This window comes from Athene cunicularia, assembly GCF_003259725.1.
Source record: "Athene cunicularia isolate RWA chromosome 2 unlocalized genomic scaffold, athCun1 chr2_part1, whole genome shotgun sequence".
NCBI classification, from domain to species: domain Eukaryota; kingdom Metazoa; phylum Chordata; class Aves; order Strigiformes; family Strigidae; genus Athene; species Athene cunicularia.
This window is the reverse complement of record NW_020799095.1, coordinates 56,339,523-56,355,188: the sequence shown is the minus strand read 5'-3', so window position 1 is coordinate 56,355,188 and position 15,666 is coordinate 56,339,523. Positions and strand designations below refer to the sequence as shown.

Sequence of the window (15,666 nt, the reverse complement as noted above, 5' to 3'; positions counted from 1 at the left end):
GAGGTTAGGGGAAAGGAGGAGAAGAAAACTTACAATGGGCCCAAATCATCCCTGATGGCTCCTAAACCTCCCCCACTCAGAACTCTGGAACTCCTTGCTGGTAGCCACCCCCTAGGTATATTTGGGAATCTCTCCCAACTTCTTTCAGGTCCTCACCCTTACTTCTCTGCAGTCCATAACTTCACCATCTACCACCCAACCCCTACCCATCCTACCATCTACCAACCCCTGTCCTAGCATCTCCACCCCACCTATACCCCTGCTCTGCTGCTCTTTCCAAATTACGTATTGCTGGCCCAGGGATGAGGACAAAATTGCTTAACTGGGCAGTGACTGTTAGTTTTGCCTGTCTTGCTGAGGAGCCTTGAAGTGATTCCATGGAGGACAGCATGGCTCTCTTCCCCTGAACACTGCTAATTTATACTTGACAATTACCAGAATCAAAGTAGTTTCAGTTTTCTTTGAGGATGAATTCACAGTCTGCATTGAGTGTGTATGTGTAGTTCAGTTTGCTGTACACAAACCAAGTAAGAGCTGTGCATGTTAAACTTCATTGAAATGTCTTCTGGACACTATATGGCCAAAGACACTTTCAGCCTAAGACATGTCTGGCTGCTATATTTCTATTTGTTGTCACTGATGAAGCACGATGCATGTGGTGACTTAGATTAGAAAATGACAGACTTGGCTCTGTCTCAGCTGCTGCTTCTAGCTATCATAGAACCAAAATAGCGTAGGCTGCAGCACAGTTTATAAAGCTTGCAAAACACACTTGGCTAGTGAAAATGCCAGCCAGGTATCAAATAATTTGGCAAGGAGAAAGTTCCTTTGATACAATCAGCAGTTTATCCCATGAATGCAGTCTAGGATTTAAGGAGAGCCTATTTTTGCACTAAGCTGAACAAACTGAATGCTCAGCAAAAAGAACATAATATATTTAAAAATTATTTCAGTCTTCTGTGTGATGGTTAATTCTGTTTGTCTAGGCTTTGTTTGAATACCAAATATAATACAAAATATTGTGATTTTGGAAGGCTTGAGCTCGTTTGTTAACTCTACACAGTTCTTGCTAGTGTGAATTAATATATATACATTTCCTAATTGAAATAGCATATTTTAGTATTTTTAGTTTTTGCAATTCTAGGTGCAAATAATTGCCAAGAATTGCAACATTTCAGGAGGAAGCTAAATTGTGCCAAATAGAGTCAGGAAAGATTAATGTATTTCACATTATTAGAAGAGAAGGGCTTATGTTTAGAAGCGTCGAGTAATTCTAAGATGCTAACTTGTCTGAAGATAAATTATAAACTACTACCACTGTTTATCATTAAGATTGATACAGGACTCTGAAGGAGAGTATTTTTGTTATGCATTACATAAATTAAGAAACAAAACCTGGTAGTAGACAAGGAGCATTCACAACATTTCTGTTAAAAACATTTTTAAAATATCATTAAATGTATAATTTTGATATTTTGTAAAAAAAAAAAAAAAAAAAAAAAAAAAAAAAAAAAAGCCAAGCTTAATCATCAATGACAGACCAAAAATTTAAAGCACATTCAGAGCTCTTTCTGAGGAAAGAAATTCAACTGGGGATCTTAAAAATGTGGGGAATCCTCTTTCATGTATAGTATTATTTGCCTTAATGCCTTTTTTTAATTTAGAACAAGTTATATTAATATTGTCCTTAAAAGGCATGGCTTTTTCTAGAGGAAAAGGTAATGTGTTCCTGGATTGTAGAGAGATGATGAAAGACAAGGAAGAAAGCACAATGCAGGCAGTGTGTTCATGTTAGGCCTTGATTTCTGCTGGTAGAACCTGGTGGTAATGGTCCAAAACCAACTCCCGTTACTTTGTATACCAATAGGGGTGGAAATGCTGATAATGCAGATAAGGTCTGTGGTTCTGTGCTTTTGATTTAAGTTTATGACATCCACAGATATCCACTAAAGCATATAAAAAACAGTAATTAGTGCTAATCTCTTTTCATAGTTGTGTATTTTATTGATAATCTAAGAAAGTGGGTGTTGGCCACTATAAATCACAGCTAAATACTTTTCTATGATAGATATAGAGACAAATTTATTTCTGTCCATTATCTAAAGTTGATGGCTCCCAGTTTTCAGCTGAGTAGTTCAGCTGGAAGTAGGAAATTTTATGTGGGTGGTGGTAAAAGATAACCTTTAGTCCAATGCAAAGCATACAGGCACACTCTCTAACCCAGCATATCCACGACTGTGTCCCCATTTTTCCACTCTTGGCTTTTCTTTAATTTTCAAGGGACAGCCTGTCCAGTGATTCCCAAAGACAGGCTGGATCCTCTAGACTCGCCCCCAGCTATCCATATTGGTTTTGCCAAGAGTCCATGCTTTTTCAGATTGCGTGTTTCCTCCAGAGAGCACATTTTGATTTAGACTCCATGGCAGTTTAAAAATACAAATGCAAAAACTATTTGACTGCTATTGAGATCTCTGTCATAACACAGCACCCAAATCTCTTGCTGTTATCACCCTGATCTCTCACAGCTATAAGAAACTGAAAAACTTGCCACAAGCCCATCTTTTTTTGAGGAATTGCATAGTGTATCCTGTTCTGTCATGCCAAGGCCTTTTTGTAGGTGGAAGATAGGGCTGAGGACCTCAGTCTGAGGCAACAGCACTGATATTTTTAGATGTCTTCTTAAAGGCTTCAATAAAATGCATAAAACTCAACAACAACTTACTGGCTATTTTCTCTCTTTAGAGTTAACTGTGTAAATAAACTTCCAAAAGTGGAAGTTGGGCAATGAAAAATAATTATATCAGGACGTTTTTGAAGGATGAATTTTCTGATAACTCTGCCATGCTGATGTGTTTGCTGAAAAGGAGCACTAAGCAACATCCCAATAACCTTTGGAAGAGACTTCTGAAGAAAATACAGTGTGTGCAACCACCTTATCTATTCCTTTGTCCATCTACCCTCTAACGATGCTGGAACTCACTGCCTACTTTATAGTGGCTTCTGCCAGATTGGAGGAGACAGAGCTCAGGTCTAATTCATTCTGTTTAACAGCTGCTGCTCACCTGTCAGTGCAAATGTAGCACTAGACTGGCAGGAGCTGGATGGAAGACGGAGGATGAGGGTAGTGATTCTAGGAAGGGGGAAGATGTGGAGAGGAGGTGGTGGAGGAATGCTGTGGGAGGACACTTGGAAGGAGAGCTGTGTGTGTGAAGATGTTCAGGTATTACATGAGTAATGACTGCTGTGAGGGGGCTTAGGGAATACAGCTATTTTGCACCAAAGGACTCAGGGACTGTGTTACACTGTGGGTGCTAAACATAGGACATAATTCCATGGGAAACCAGGCTTCATTAGTCCTGCTGCTCCCAGGATGACTTACAGAATGGTAGGCATGCTTCGACATGGTTGTATTCTTAAAATACTAACAAAACTTTCAGTGAATGGCTCAATGACAGTGCTTTCTTTTCGTCCAAAGACACATTTTTCTTCCCACAGAAGATGGAATTATTGAGGTTCTTCTGTGGATAGAAAGCCTGTAAGTTATCGGGAAGCTGCACTTGTAGGCATATCCAATCTGCCTAATCCATTGGCATTAGCATTGAATAGACAAAATGTTGAAAGCATACCTAAGCCCACTGATGATATAAAAGTGCCTACAGCTAAACAGATTTTTTGTTTCTTGAGATTTCTAGCTCACATATGTTTGCTGTCCAGCAAACTAAAGTCAACTGAATAATATTACTGTAACTTACTTAAAGCTTTCTGTTGACAGCATAAATCATGAGGGCAAAGCTATATTCCCTTTTATGTGCATCTAGAATATTGATATAAAAATATAGCTTTCTGTGTTTATATTTCTTCACAGTAGTTTAAAAGAAAGCCTGGGTAGTAGTTTTACATAAAGGGAACTTCAAAATCAAAACTGGTAGGTAGTTGCATCAAAGGGGAATTTCAAAATCAAGCCTGGTATGCACCTGTGAAGAGCCACAGTTTTATAGGGGATTGAGAGAATCATCTTTGGTCCTTGTATGCGACTCCTCTCTGCTTGTTCCAGGCAAATGAATTCAAAAGGATACTTTAACATTCACAAACGTCATTGTTTTATCATTATACTATGCATTGTAATATAGGGGAAGAGAGGAAGCAAAATAAAAGAAAGGCAGAAGGAGGGGTGAATGAGCCTTAGTGAGCAAGCTACTTTTTCTGGCAAAAAAAAAAAGGTAAACTGTACCTTGGTGCACTGTTTGATGCTCTGGATCTCAAAAGCATTTATCCCACAAGTGAACAGTTGGAAACACCAGTAACTTCCTCCTCCTGCAGTGCCTATCTGATTTCAGTTAACAAAGATCCTCGTGAACCTGTTTGGTGGAATCTGAGGAGATAATGTGTTAAACCTTGTGATAGCTGGTCCTAAGTGCATATCTTTTCAGACATTACGCTGCTTTTACACAGCAGTGTGTTTTTATTCAGTGTCTTGATGCCAGACACTACACAGTTATCACAACAGGTCTTAATTTGCAATCTGATGTTTTCTGGTTCTTTACTGTGGTAGCTTTGACTAGGTAGTCTCCTGTTTTATTGACTATTCCCCTTTTAAATTATGGTAAATATTAAATATGAACAGTGTTTTAAAATATTCAATATTTATTTTGTTCTTGAAGAGCTACTAGTCAGAGCTGGTTTTCAGGTGACCTTAGCATGTTCATTTAGCACTCTGCTCAGCAACTTTTTGAAGGACATGGGCTGTACCCCCAGAGGGTACAGCAAAGGGCTCTTTATCACTTTTTTTTTCTCCTTGGAAATCCTATTGGAAATTCCCACACAGTACTAGTGTGCATTAGTGATTTTGCCTTTACAGAAGTTGAAAAGCTCATTAGCAACTGTCAGATTTGTTTTGAGTATGATATTAAGAAAAATAATGCAATTGTATGATCACAGTACATAGCATCTGTACTTGACTAAAGGTTGTCTAACACTCCAAATGTTGATGACATGCTGTGTGAGCCTTTTGATTTTTGGGCTAGACTCTGCTGTCAGCTGTTGCTAGTTGTACTGCAGCTTTATTCAATATGGGGCAGTTCTTGTGAGGGGAAGTCTACAAGTGTAGCACAGCCCTGAAAAGGCAGAAGAGCTGCAGAGAGCACAGATGGACTGATCAGGTGTTCTTGTACTGGGTGTCAGTATGGTGGGAAGGGACTGGAAAAAAAAAAAAAAAAAAAAAAAAAGAGGAAAGCTTGTTCAGTTGGGGCTGGCTGGGAAAAAGATAAATTGTTCTCACTTGGAAAGAGGAGGTGGAAATGGAGTAGGAGCTCTGGAGTCTGTGTCACTTGTCAAAGACAAAAAGCTTTCCCAGAGTCTAAAAACACTGCAAAGCAATGCTCAAGAGGAGATTTGAGCTTTGGGGGAGCAGGGTACCCTTCTGTACACATTAAATTTCAGTTGCTCTGCCAGGTAGTATTGAGAATCTTCCACTTGACTGAAAGCAGGCATGATAAAGGCAGTGTTCATGATGATTAAATGGCTCAAATGGACTTTGAAAAGGAGAAACTTTTAACTGAAAAATGTTTGAGATCAGCTAATGCTGAAGTGTTGTAGCTCTTGGGTCCAGAAAACCGTTCTTCCCAATTCATAAAATCTGCTTGAAAAAGCTTCTTTTTTTTTTTTCTTTTTTTTTTTTTTTTTTTTAGTGACAAAATGAGCAATTCTGGAAACAGTGAAAGGAAATGCATGGTTTGGGTTTTTAGTGTTTCTCAGGCATTAGGTGTTGCCATCAACCATGCTGTGGTGGTGATGTGGCTGTTCAGCTGTGGCTGTTCAGTTCCTATGCTGACTTGTAGCTCATGCAGAGTGCCCTCTCTCTCACAGGGAGAATTGATGCTTCCCTCTAGTTTTCAGGTCCTCAAAAACTTATTGCTGCTCCCTTGTCTTCGCCAACGATGTCAGCCTTGCTGATATTGTTATGATCTTTTATGTGACCCCTTCTGTAAATAAAGCACCTTGCCTTATTATTCATAAGGGAAACATCATCTCTTCCTTCAGCTTCTTCACTTCCTCTATGACTTCTACCTGTGGCTAGCCAACAGTGATGACTAGTTAATATTGGTCAAGAATTGCAGTTATTTATTTTCTTCATGAGGAGAAAAGGAGTCTGAAGAAGAAATGTCAGTTGTTCTGAATCACTTCATTTTGTACAAAGGTAGCTTGTACCTTCTCCCAGTCATATTTCTCCTGTCTCACTTGTCGTGTTTCACAACTCTTCCTTGTTCCCTCTGATTGCAACTCAGGCTATGAACTCTTTCTGACAGTGCAGCTTCCTGCGTGTTTGGATTATGCCTTGCATGGGGACCACAGTTTGAAGTAGAGTACAGAAAATCCATAAGTTAAAATGTAATGATACCAAGCTGCTTAATTAAGCATAGTCTCACAAAATATGGCCTCTTAATTAATCATAGTCTCACAAAATATGGCCTCTTGTCATTACTTACATTTTAGTAGTAGAAATCTTAGCAGTTAGAAATTGTCAAATACATGTTACCTAAAGGAGCTACGTTCTGATAATCCTATGCACACATTAATGGCAAGCATAAAAATATCATGGTCATGCATATTATACTTCCAGTAAAACAGGAACTCAGATGTATATACTGACAGAAAAACTGTTGGTTGAGCACATTTCACAAAGAAAGCCTTTAAGGCAAAACCAAGATCAGACACACTGAAGCATGTTATATATTTCTACAGATACAAAAAATCATATGCTACTGCCTGTAGTGCTAGGGCCTGAGTAATAGGCCCTGAAACAAAGTAGATCTCTAGATGAACCTCAGAACAAACGTTATCCATTATTAGTATGTGGTCATTAGTAAAATCTGTATTACCATTAGCATTTATTAATTACTATCTGATCATTAATGAGATATGTATGCTCACTAGTGAAAGATGTAGCTTAGGCAAAATGTAATCAGTAGTGAGAATGAAATGTTGCGAGAATGTGTATCCAACTCCCTTCTTTAGCATTATTCAAGGCTGAGAACCCTCAGTGTTTGGCCTTGTTAGAAATTCCTTTGGTTCTCTCCCCCGAGCTCTGGACACGTTTTGGGTGGAATCCAACAGGAGGATGAAACCAGATGTTTCCGCTTAAAGAAAAGTGCGAGTCATTTTGACTTGCTAATTTTTTTGGTATATAAGGCTGGGCCTGTTTGCAGCGACTTTGGAAGCCTCACCTATGGATGGATGCATCATGTAGCACTTCCCACTTGCAGGGAAAGGTACTCCAAATACTCACTGCATCTGGGGCTTCCCAGTGACTGCGGATCTGGATGTTGGTAACGTAGGCAAGTGGTGATGTATCTTTCTTAATCACTGTTCTCCCCACCATGTAGTAATGATTAGGTGCGTGACCTTGCTTATTTTATATAATTAACTGTATATAGTAATAAGTGTACTATTCTGTATTTTTCTTATTGCTTATTTTCTATATTACTTGGTTATATCCTTTAACAGTAAAATAAGCCTACATTTTTTACCCTGGTGTCTGAGTTTAATTGGCATCCTTGATCAGCAGAACACTGCCATACTCACAGTGGGATATTTGGGGTTTTGCTGACTGACTGAAATAACTGTTCTGAAGGAAAAGGGAAAAGATTTAGACTTTTAAAATAGATTTAGCTAGGTTTCAGGCAGGTAGTGCAGAGATGACCAGTGAGGTGGCTTTAGGAACTGCCTGCCAAAGTCTTTGTGTGGCTGAGATAACAAGACATGCATGGCATACATTGAAGAGTCAAAGGGAAGATGGTTGGAAGTTGGACAGAGGAACTCAGGGAGAGATTCAAAAATGAGAGGTATCAGTGGCCCCTCCTGATCCCATGGATCCTCTGCAGGCATTCAGTATTCATGTTGTATTAGCATCTAGTATTCAAGTGGTTAGAGTATGCATGGCATTTATCTATTGTACCTTAGCTAAGGCTGGATTGATTGAAATATGCCACATGTAGACACTTTGTATTGTTTGAATGATCATTTGTGTTCCAGACAAATATAATCCAGTTCATCAGATCAGTGATGTTCACTAGAAAACCTTTGTTGTAGTGACCAACTTTTCATTCTGTTAATTCACTTCATATTTCCCTGTTGAACATTTCTCTGCTTTCCACTTGCATCTAGCCTGGAAATCATAGAATGTAAGACGCTTTACAGTCTGTAACAAAGTATACAAGACACTTGGGGCACAAGTAAGTAAGTAAGGTTTTTTTTGTGGTGTTAGAGATGATAAAATTAGTGTACTTTTCCAAGGTCAGAGGATGTTTATGGCAAAGCCTAGAAAAAAAAATAAACTAAATCTTGTATTTGTGCTGCGGGTATTTTGTGTTAAGGAGGTGGAAAGACTATTTCAGAACTCCTGAAATTGGCTTCCCTTGGTCAAAATCAGAATGTAAAATGAAAGCTTTCCCTCTTTGCTTCTTACTGTGTATAATGAAACAGAAAAGTAACCATGAGATGCAAACGTTGTACTTAGTCACAAGTCTGAAGAGTACTTAGTAGAGTGTAGTGACTTTTGCTACAATTTTGTGAAATGATCAGTCTAATCCTTAAAGGTTTGAGCTCAGTTAAATCTCTGCTTACCAAATTTCTTAGGGAAATAGAGCTCATGTGGATTACACTATTTTTCTGCTGGTACACTTGATAGCTTTTTAAGCCATTGATGTAAAAAGGCAGGCAGCACTCCACTGTTGTACATTTTCTGGTAGCATCCAGTCAGAAAACCACCATCATATATGAGGCTTACTAATCAGCATGCATGTGGGTCAACACAAGTCATAACTTAGGTTTCCCATGGTCCAGGGGCACATTGTAAGTGATATCAGGGAGCTGGGGGTTATTGTTTAGTAATGTTAAGGCACAGATATCCTTAGAAACCAGGCTTCATCAGCTGTTCTGCTCACCCATTTCTTCACATACAAGTTTGGAGCATAAAATCTACCTAATAAATCTTCATTCCTGAGGAAAACCACAGATTACCTTCTGAATGAAGAAAGTAATTTTCTTATTGACTTTTTTCCAGCAATATGCCTGGAAACACTTGTACAACAATCAAATCATTAATTATTTTAAATTCATCAGCATTTTGTAATCTTCCCATAGAATTTTCAATTGAAAACATAAAATTGTTTGGCAATTGATGGTACAGAGATGGAAGCGATCTTTGTCATCAGTTTGGGGACAGTCTGATGTGAAGCAATCTTAAACCTTGATACATCATCAGTGACACACTTTGGGTGGTCTGAGTGATGGATGGGCCTCTTGGCCCATAATAGTATCCAAACTCAAAACGTCATGGTATGTGGAGTGTTGCACATTCAGGTTATCACTAAATGACAAAAGATTTGTTGTGCACTTGTTGCCAGTTGAAGAAAACTAAAATAACTTCTATGTTTCCTGGACAGACAATCAAAGCTGATTCTTGGAATTTTTCCTTCACTATCACGATCTCCATACACACCATACTCTGCTGTGTTTAGTGGAAACTAACTGCAGCAGAACATCCATCTAATTTCCTGTAAAACATTAATTTTATTTATTCTTCCCACATGTTTTTCAGTTCCCTCCTCTCCCTCCTAATCCTATTGACAGCAGAAGAAATGACACAAAAGATCAACTGTTGGCTTTATGTAAAATATTGCATCAAAATAGTGAGTCACTAGAAAAAGATTTCCCATAGTCAACACACACACAAATATTCACTTAGGTCACAAAACCAAAAATGTTATCAAGAAGGGCAAAGGAAGTTCTAATTTTTGTTTTTAAAGAGTCTTGATTCATGCTTCCTGTCATTTTGCTTGGGAGGAAAGAAACAACTACTGTTCCTAAAAAAACAGTTAAACAGAACTGCCAGAAACCAGAATCAGGAATAAAACCATAGTGGAAATAAATTATCTTCTCCTGCTGTCCACATTCTGTGTTCAAAGTTTTGATGCTACATATCATGTCATGTTCTGATAATTTTTTTATCCCAGAGACAAGAAGCCATGACTGTAAACCTGTTTCTATGGCATATTCTGGTGGAACTTCTTGGTTCTTACCAAATTGTGCTGGATAAGTTATCTGAGGTTTGCTCAGTAGGAAGGAGTGTATTTGTTCCAGTTTCATCAGCCCAGAGAGGTGCTTCCTGCTGCTTTCACAGCTGAAGCCTGTGGCAGCTTGCTCCTTGGTGCACCCAGAGACTGGGGAGATGTTTGTGCTCACCAACAGGGATGTCGGAGGTGCTACACGTCTGGATTCCATCACCGAGATTGCTTTCTGTGAGGCTACTAGGAAATGCTCTTTGTCATCTTTTTGGTTATGTTGCTCAAAAATCCATAAAGCTATACAATGCTAAAAGGTTATTTTAAGAGTTGGTCTTAGAAAGGAAAAAAATCAGCAAAATTGAAATAGTTTTTCCCTTTTTTTGGTATGTTTTCATGAAATGTCAGAAATATTCTGTAAGTGTGTATGATTTTTCCTCCCTTTCACTTGCTTTTTTTTCAGTATAGCAAACGTACTCTATGCATGAACCAAGAGCAGGGAGAGAGCTCAGTCTCTTCATGCTGTTAATTTCATATTCAAGAGAGACAAATCGTTTCCCTGCCTTTGGCCCTTGTTCCTCCTTAAACTTCATGTTCTCTCATACCTCTTTGGCACACTTCAAGATCCTGGAAATTTCTTCCCATCTGCCTCCTGCAGGTAGGAGTTGACCTAACTTTGGTCATATGAGAAGTGAGAGAGATGTCAGGACTTTCTCCCTGCAAGTAGACCAGTTGTTTCTACTCTTGTCTAAAGCCTCTTCTTCCTTCTTCCACGATGCAGCATTTCCACTCCCCGTGACTTGGGAAGTTTCCTTTTCCTCACATTTGTAAATTGCAGTCATGTAGACAGTTATCCTAAGGATAATGTAAGGAGGAATTTAGTGGTTTACTCGTAAGCAGAGTTAATTGAGCATGTTTTCTTCCCTTTGAATTCATATACTCTGATAAAGATAGAAATCATGGCATCTATACAGATTCAGAGTTTATACTTGAGAGCTTTGTTTATATTATACATTATGAACTGATTCTCTGTGGGAACAAATTTATTGATAAATTTTGCCCCTGACTAGTTTATTTTGTCATATGCTGGGAAATACATATGTATGTATAAAACAAAAAGTTGGAGGATATGCCTAAATCTCTTTAAATTTCTTCCTGACGAGTATAGGAGAGTTAGTGGAGCCATTGGATTTTCACAGATTAAATCATGCTTAACAAAAAGATGAGTTCCCTTGTTATTTCTTAAATGACCACAGATAGTAGTGAAGCAGAAAACACTGTTTGCTTAGATTTTAGCAGTGTTTGGAAAAGCAAAGGTTTGGGTATGCTTCTTGCCCTTCTGTCCCTGCTCAGTCTCATAAAACTTGTGTTTCTTTTCCTAGAGATTCAGTCAACCCAAATGGGTATATGTAGTTTTATAAGAGACGTTTAAAAAATTACTAGGTAAAACCCAGATATTTTTAATAAACTTACATGGCACTTGAATGTAACAGACACAAAATAAACAACATGAAGTTAAAACCCCCAAATTATTTCAGTGCAACTGAATAAATCGTTTCATCACTTGCAGCAAGCAATCAACCTCTAGTTTTTGAGTTCCCACTACTCTAATTTCAGGATTGTTGAATTTAAGAACTGCTTGCTAGGTGGTGCATGTTAAAGATGACCTTTCAAAGAGATTATTGTAATTGCTGTCTTCTCTGCTCTGAGCAGAGGAGGGGAAAAATTTTTATCACTGTCCTAACAAGGGACCTGAATGTGAAAAAGTCCTGGATTTTGTTACTACAGCTGTGATATGGTAAGATGACAACAAAGAATTGCATGTATTTTAAGAAGTTGCTGCTTCTTATCTGGGAGGCGGTACAAGTGTCCTTGTTGGATGCTGCCATTGCAAAGGTGGCCAGAGCAAAACAGGGAGATGATAGCCTCACTTAAACAGCCCTACTGTGTCACACTGAGAGGATGAAAACCTTAAAAGCTCTTATTAGTTGAGATCAGCTAATGACATGATTAAATACCGTAGGGAGAAAAGTGGATCTGGATAAACCTTTTAACATCTGGTCTCACCATAAATAGGGGAGAAGTGAACTAGGGTAGAGAATGATAGGGTAAAGATGAGGGGAACAGCATGGCAAACCCTCCCTGGAAGCTGAGTGAGGGGAGGGATGCTGGGAGAGAGGGAGAAGTTCCTGGTTTTCCGGTATGGGTGTGTTAGTTCCATCATTTCCCTGCATAACCAGGCGTAGCTAAATACTAGGGAAAAGGTACGAGTCAAAGGTATGCTTTACCTCCACACCTTGGTCCTGCCTGTTGGATGGCTGTGGAAGCCCCATTGTTGGCTTTAATAGCTGTAGAAGTAGGTGCCTCAGCTCTATCTCATTTCTGACCTGCCTATCCCTGACTCCAGAAGGTATAGTTAAAACAAGGTCGAGGCTGAAATGTATTATCAAGCCCCTCCTGTTGGGGGAGGCAGTGGGTCTGCCAAATGCCTGACAGAGAACGGTTTGACCTTGACCAGCTTGTTGTGTACCCCTGAGCAGCTGGAAAAGTCCCAGAGGAGCGCTGTGTCAGCCTGAGAAAGCAACTGGAGATAAGTAGAAAGAAGAAAAATACTGTGTTTTTCAGATACCTGAACAGTGGGGGATTTCAAGAAAAGTAGCCAATAAAGTAATAGACAAACAGCCATGTAACCAATGAGAATGATGTGTGGATAAAAGGATAAAGTATATAAGATATGAGAGGAGCAATAAAGATGGCTATTCTGCTGCAAAAACATTGTCATGTCAGTCTCTACTGCAACACCCCCCCATTCTAACTGTTTTTTGAGCCTGTAGATAGACCCTCACCAGGCTAAGGTGAAGCCATGACCTAAGAGACCAGCTTGGGTTGGAAGGAATAAAGCTCTCTTAATATTTCCAAAAAAGGGCAGTTAAGAGCTTGAGGCAGGACAGAAGAAGCAGCAGAAATGGAGAAGTGAAAACAGCATGCACATTTTTTTCTCATGACAAGGACAGGTTAGTGACCTCCTCTGTTGCAGAGGAGGCTTCCTGTGTTGGCTGCCAGGATTTGCCCTCTCAGTTTTGAAACTGATGGTGATTCCGAAGTCTGGAATCACTGCAATTCTAGGTGCATTACTAAAACACCTGGGTAAAAGTCAACAGATTGTGTCACTTTGGGCACACAGTCAAAAGGAAAAAAAACCCACCTGTGCATAATTGAAAGTCTGTGCCATGCTCTGAAGCTAGCTAGCTGTGAGCATAGTTAATAGAAAATAAATTAATTTAATCAAACCTTAAGTTTTTCCCATGCAGTCTTTATATACTCTTGCTAAAATATCTGCTTACTTTAAGAGAGAGCAGGAGAAGAGGACAACTTAAGTGTTTCCTCTTTTGTATGTATGTAATATGGTCCCCTCAATGCTACTTTATAAATTATTCTTTTTGCAGCTAGAAATTCTCACCTGTTACCTGATCCTCGAAAGAACTGAGCAGCTCCATGTATGTGTTGCACATGAACACAAGAGCAAGGCAAGCTGGTTTTATTTTATTTTTTTCCAGCAGTTCATGAGGTAGCACTGGTTTGGAGGAAGCAATGTGTGTTGTCCAACTGGGGAACTGGACCCACTTGCACAGGGTGGCCTCTGAGCCCAAGAGGCGTCTTGTGTCCTCTGCTGCCATGTCACTAGAAGCAGTGCCATCACATTATTGATGTGCCAGGTCTTCTTGCCATCTGGAGGGTGTGTGTCTGTGCTCACTGTGCGTGTGGGGAGGGACGTGACTGCTTTGTGAACAGGTGACTGGCACGTCTCATGTCACAGGAGAAGGTCAAGGGGAAGAGTGACAGTAACCTGCTTCTTCCCTGCATCTGAGTGCAAAGAGGTGGCTGAGGATGGGCACTAGGCTGAGGGTGTTGTGCTGGCCTCCCCTGGACTGGATGTTTGCAGTTCATCAACATTTTATTTATGGCAGACTCATATCAACTCAGCTTGTTTTCTTTTTGCAGGCTGGGTCTTCACACACTTAGTGACCAGGCAGGAGTTAGCAGAAGTTAAACATTTATGTAGAGCAGTTGCAGAGCTGTTCAGTCGTTGGTGGCAAAATGCCTGCCCCTGGCGCATTACCGATAGAGCTCTGCCACCAGCAGCGTTTCCTGTGTAGGGGCAAATATGCTTTCTCTTAATGCTTCCAGGTCCCGAGAACACAAGGTGCACTGGAGCTCCAGTAACGTACTGTCAAAGCCATCGGTCTGGATATTTAAGCTGATACTTCTAAGCACCCCAAATGCAGCTACCCCACTGGGGTAGCAGGCTGTCTTCTCACTGTTTTCTGGTGAGGCTGTATGTTTTTTTCCTCTATCACTGTTCTGTATGGATCAATACCAAAAGCTAGTTTCCAGTATGTCATGAAGTCCTTCAAAGTATAACACAGGAAAAAATATCGATAGAGAAGAAAGACAGAGCTTCATGGAAGCTATATGATCATGTTTTGATTGGAGATGGTCTCCTGCGCCAGCAAATTTTAATGAATATTGCATTTTATCTTGTTCATAGGACAGGATGAGTGTAAGTCACTTTCCACTTTTCTTTGTCTCTGAGACAAATCCACGTGTTTTGAGATCATACTGATTATAAATGTTAAGTAGACAGTGTGCCATCCCACTCACTTTTTTACTATAAAATAAAAAGGTCTTTAGATTCTTTCCAAATAATTTAACTTGATTTATTTCACTCCAATACAAAACACCTTATAATAAAGTTTTACTAGGTTTTAGCTAAAGGGAATAATGATGATTTCAGGACTGGTTTGTCAGTAAGTGACTTGCATACTAAATTAGAATTGCAGAACAATAAGGTTATTTAAACAGGAAAAGATGTGATCCTGATTTTCTTGTCTTTATTCTGAGTAAAGCTTGTCTGCATGCAAAATATTACATAAGTCTGTATTTTTTGCTCTGACATCTGATTTCTAGCATAGTGTGGTTATATAAATACATATATTGAATAGATTCCTTTTCCAGAACATTAGGTTTATGAAGGTACCACAAATTACTTTTGGTAGTGTAATCCCCCTTTAAAATAGTTCCTGCTGAAAACTATTCTTAGCCCATGACATCAGGGGTGTCATACTTGCAACTTCAGATAATGTATGTGTACTCACTGTGCAAAAACTCTTTCTGTTTTGTTTCCAGCATTGGTTATGTCACATGTTAGTATCTATTTTTTCTTGTGAAACTCTATCTTGCATATACAAATACTTTTTATTTATAGGAAAATGGATTATTTTTTATAGAGTAAGTGGATAAAGACACATTTTTCTTAGGCTCTGGTTTTAGAAAGCTTGTTACAAAACCTGTTTTTACACCTATGGATAGAAATTATTTTTCAGGATATTTGTTTTTTATTAGTTGAGAATTGTGAATTGGGGTCTTGAAAATGTCTTTTTTTTGGTAACAAGCTAATCCTAGTTCTTTATGTAGAATTATAATGAAACTGTTTGTTAGTTATACACTAACTCAGTGTTTTCACTTGCTCTTAATAGAATTCTGTTTGTGTGATGTGAGAGATCTTTTCAGTGGTCATGCTATTACTTTTTTACCCACTTATGTC

The 15,666-nt window shown here is 39.1% G+C and overlaps 1 protein-coding gene across 10 annotated transcripts in view; it reads left to right on the top strand.

Annotated features, from left to right (window-relative positions):
- The window catches only part of RNF144B (ring finger protein 144B), a 96,402-nt gene that overhangs the window by 20,963 nt on the left and 59,773 nt on the right, over positions 1 to 15,666 (top strand). The window contains exon 1 of one of the 10 annotated variants that reach the window (XM_026842566.1): positions 7,319 to 7,341. The exons of 6 other annotated variants lie outside the window; for them this stretch is intronic. The gene's annotated coding sequence lies outside the window, so the exon portion shown is untranslated. Of the gene's footprint in view, positions 1 to 7,318; positions 7,342 to 8,159; positions 8,240 to 14,259; positions 14,390 to 15,666 lie in introns of those variants that run through there. 3 more of the 10 variants (XM_026842562.1, XM_026842563.1, XM_026842561.1) reach the window with 3 other exon arrangements.